Source organism: Leptodactylus fuscus, chromosome 1 (genome assembly GCF_031893055.1).
Source record: "Leptodactylus fuscus isolate aLepFus1 chromosome 1, aLepFus1.hap2, whole genome shotgun sequence".
NCBI lineage: Eukaryota > Metazoa > Chordata > Amphibia > Anura > Leptodactylidae > Leptodactylus > Leptodactylus fuscus.
This window is the reverse complement of record NC_134265.1, coordinates 197,368,140-197,372,435: the sequence shown is the minus strand read 5'-3', so window position 1 is coordinate 197,372,435 and position 4,296 is coordinate 197,368,140. Positions and strand designations below refer to the sequence as shown.

The following is a 4,296-nucleotide window of genomic DNA, read 5'->3' as shown; positions in this document are numbered from 1 at the left end:
CCTTGAGATGGGAAAACCCCTTTAAAGGTAAAATAACAGGAAGGAGGACAAACAAAATACACAGTATAGTATGAACAATTGAAAGTAGATTTTGCAATGGTTTCCACTTTTACAATGTCCAATTCTGCAGTACTGGCACTGAATGAACACTATACCCAAAACTATCCCTAATTGAACCTGACTTCACACTTGGGTACACATTCCAGTGGTCCAGATGGACCGCTTACAGTCTGTAGAAGCGCGCAGTGGGGCCCAAAGTCGTTCCTTTCTTTTCTAGCGAAGCGTCTGCTTCTCACGGTTATCACAATATCTGAAGTGAAGAAATCCTCTTCAGCAGACCAGGAAACCAAATGGATGCAATGGAGTCCAACAGCAGATATTGCTCAGCACACTGACAGTCCTGCAGAATCCATACACTGAGCTGGGATGTAAGCCGGGGTTTGTAGCTACTGTCCGGTACTCTAACAGTACTGCGAGAGCCTCTATCTGTGGTGGCAATATACTCAGCCACAATGGCAATATACTCAGCCACGTCAGGTTCACAGATTAGCCACTGAGCACAGTTCTTGTAATATGGCCCACTAGATTTATTGTCTCTTTTATACTCTGTTCGCCTCTGGACTGATATATCTACAGCTTAGCTGCACAGGAAAGTCCTCTGAGATCTCCACACACACTCAATATAGCATAGACACCTGTATTTTTCCTCTGCCAATATGGCTGCTGCTCTCTGTCTCGTTACTTCCTGCTTCCCTCTCCACACTCAGAGTATCAGGCTTTTCCCGACCATTGTCATGAAGCAGGAGTTGGGACCCCTCAGGGAACAACCCCTTAAAAGGGTTATTCCAGTTACCTGTTATTGATGATCTATTCTCAGGAAGAGAGGCTTTTTGATGAAGTTAAGGCGACACGCACGTTGTGGCGTGGTCTGACTCCGCAGGGTTTACATTTTCCCTCACTACCCAGGTATATATTGTATCTCCTCTTTTGGTTTGCTTTATTATGTGCATTTATCACTTTATTTAACTTATGCTGAGTCACTCCTGCTATACAATGTTTATTATCTGGATTACTAGAGATGAGCGTTACTAGAGATGAGTGAGTACTGTTCGGATCAGCCGATCCGAACAGCACGCACGCATTGAAATGAATGGACGTAGCCGGCATGCGGGGGGTTAAGCGCCCGGCCGGCATCAAAGCGGAAGTACCAGGTGCTTCCATTCATTTCAATGCGTGCGTGTTGTTCGGATCGGCTGATCCGAACAGTACTTGCTCATCTCTAGTCGTTACTAGAGATGACTAGAGATGAGCGAACACTGTTGGATTGAATAGATATTCGATCGAATATCAGTCAGCTCAAAGTATTCGATTCCAATCGAATACCACAAGGCAAACGCAGTAAATATTCGTATCCCCTCCCACCTTCCCTGGTGCTTTTCTGCACCAATAACTGCGCAGGGGAGGTGGGACAGGAACTACGACAACGGAGGCATAAAAAAAAAATCGGAAAAAGTAATTAGCTGGCTAATTCAGGTGACCTCCAATTTATACGAATGGTGGATTTAACATTCGGTTAATTTGAGACTGTGAACTGTGACTGTGAGACAGGGATAGATCTACAGGCAGGGTTAGCTAGGGATTAGCTTTATTTAGGTGGGAATGTCACTCACACAACTCTTTGGGGCTCTATTTGGTCGGGATCCCTGTCAGCTTGCGATATGCGCGATCTGACTTTTTCCTATATAAATGCATTGACCAGCGTTGATTGGCTGAATGCCACACAGGGTACAGCATTCGGCCAATCAACGCTGGTTCTGTCGGAGGCTCGTCTGTGAGGAGGCGGAGTCTAAGATCGGAGTAGATGGAGGAATGGTTGGGTGTAGTGCAGAGCTGTATATGTGACAGGAGGAGTAAATGGAGGGATTATTGGGTGTATTCAACAGCTTTACAGCTTCGAAACGCGTCGGCGTTTTTAAGCACTATGCGTCTTTTTCTTACCTTTTCACAATTTGTTATATGTTGTGTGAGCTTTTAATGGCTTATTAAAAGTTATATTTTATGGAACCCAAGGAGTGCGGACCTGCTATTTTTGGTTGAATATTCAGTTGTGAAGTTGCCTTGTCCAGTCCAGAGGTGAAAGGCCGTGCACCCAGAGGGAAATCCTGGAGCATACTCATATGTTGAGATTGAGACTTTTTCTTTATCTGCATTATTGGGTGTAGCAGAGCTCAGCGTACGGCCAGCTCTGCTACATCTTGGCATAGGAATGCATTGACCAGCGTTGATTGGCCGAATGCCATACAGAATACAGCATTCGGCCAATCAACGCTGGTTCTGCCGGAGGAGGCGGAGTCTAAGATCGGTCCACAGCAGTCTCCATTCTGGTCCGATCTTAGACTCCGCCTCCTCACAGACGAGCCTCCAGCAGAACCAGCATTGATTGGCCGAATGCTGTACTCTGTATGGCATTCGGCCAATCAACGCCGGTCAATGCATTCCTATGGGGAAAAAGTCAGCTCCCGCATATCGCAAGCTGACAAGGAGCCCCAAAGAGCTTGGTGAGTAACATTCCCACCTAAATAAAGGTAATCCCTAGCTAACCCTGCCACTACACCAGAGATGTAGCAGAGCTGAGTGTGCGCTGAGCTCTGCTACACCCGAGATGTGTGTGACAGGAGGAGTAGATAGAGGGATGGTTGGGTGTAGTGCAGAGCTGTGTGTGTGACAGGAGGAGTAGATAGAGGGGTGGTTGGGTGTAGTGCAGAGCTGTGTGTGACAGGAGGAGTAGATGGAGGGATGGTTGGGTGTAGTGCAGAGCTGTGTGACAGGAGGAGTAGATGGAGGGATGGTTGGGTGTAGTGGAGAGCTGTGTGTGTGACAGGAGAAGTATATGGAGGGATGGTTGGGTGTAGTGCAGAGCTGTGTGTGCGACAGGAGGAGTAGATGGAGGGATGGTTGGGTGTAGTGCAGAGCTGGGTGTGACAGGAGCAGTAGATGGAGGGATGGTTGGGTGCAGCGCAAAGCTGTGTGTGACAGGAGAAGTAGATAGAGGGATGGTTGGGTGTAGTGCAGAGCTGTGTGTGTGACAGGAGGAGTAGATAGAGGGGTGGTTGGGTGTAGTGCAGAGCTGTGTGTGACAGGAGGAGTAGATGGAGGGATGGTTGGGTGTAGTGCAGAGCTGTGTGACAGGAGGAGTAGATGGAGGGATGGTTGAGTGTAGTGCAGAGCTGTGTGACAGGAGGAGTAGATGGAGGGATGGTTGGGTGTAGTGGAGAGCTGTGTGTGTGACAGGAGAAGTAGATGGAGGGATGGTTGGGTGTAGTGCAGAGCTGTGTGTGTGACAGGAGGAGTAGATGGAGGGATGGTTGAGTGTAGTGCAGAGCTGTGTGACAGGAGGAGTAGATGGAGGGATGGTTGGGTGTAGTGGAGAGCTGTGTGTGTGACAGGAGAAGTAGATGGAGGGATGGTTGGGTGTAGTGCAGAGCTGTGTGACAGGAGGAGTAGATGGAGGGATGGTTGGGTGTAGTGCAGAGCTGTGTGACAGGAGGAGTAGATGGAGGGATGGTTGGGTGTAGTGCAGAGCTGTGTCTGTGACAGGAGTAGATAGAGGGGTGGTTGGGTGTAGTGCAGAGCTGTCTGTGACAGGAGGAGTAGATGGAGGGATGGTTGGGTGTAGTGCAGAGCTGTGTGTGTGACAGGAGGAGTAGATGGAGGGATGGTTGGGTGTAGTGCAGATCTGTGTGTGTGACAGGAGGAGTAGGTAGAGGGATGGTTGGGTGTAGTGCAGAGCTGTGTGACAGGAGGAGTAGATGAGGGATGGTTGGATGTAGTGCAGAGCTGTGTCTGTGACAGGAGGAGTAGATAGAGGGGTGGTTGGGTGTAGTGCAGAGCTGTGTGACAGGAGGAGTAGATAGAGGGGTGGTTGGGTGTAGTGCAGAGCTGTGTGTGTGACAGGAGGAGTAGATGGAGGGATGGTTGGGTGTAGTGCACAGTTGTGTGTGTGACAGGAGGAGTAGATGGAGGGATGGTTGGGTGCAGCGCAAAGCTGTGTGTGACAGGAGGAGTAGATAGAGGGATGGTTGGGTGTAGTGCAGAGCTGTGTGTGTGACAGGAGGAGTAGATGGAGGGATGGTTGGCTGTAGTGTGTGACAGGAGGAGTAGATGGAGGGATGGTTGGGTGTAGTGCAGAGCTGTGTGTGTGACAGGAGGAGTAGATGGAGGGATGGTTGGGTGTAGTGCAGATCTGTGTGTGTGACAGGAGGAGTAGGTAGAGGGATGGTTGGGTGTAGTGCAGAG

General features: G+C 49.3%; 1 long non-coding RNA gene across 1 annotated transcript; it reads left to right on the top strand.

The window, feature by feature from the left end:
• The first annotated feature begins 2,706 nt into the window (after positions 1-2,706).
• On the top strand, positions 2,707-3,868 carry LOC142194861 (uncharacterized). Its single transcript, XR_012715054.1, has 3 exons — positions 2,707-2,755; positions 3,073-3,116; positions 3,836-3,868. It is a non-coding gene; the product is annotated as an uncharacterized LOC142194861 (long non-coding RNA).
• The last annotated feature ends 428 nt before the right edge of the window (positions 3,869-4,296 follow it).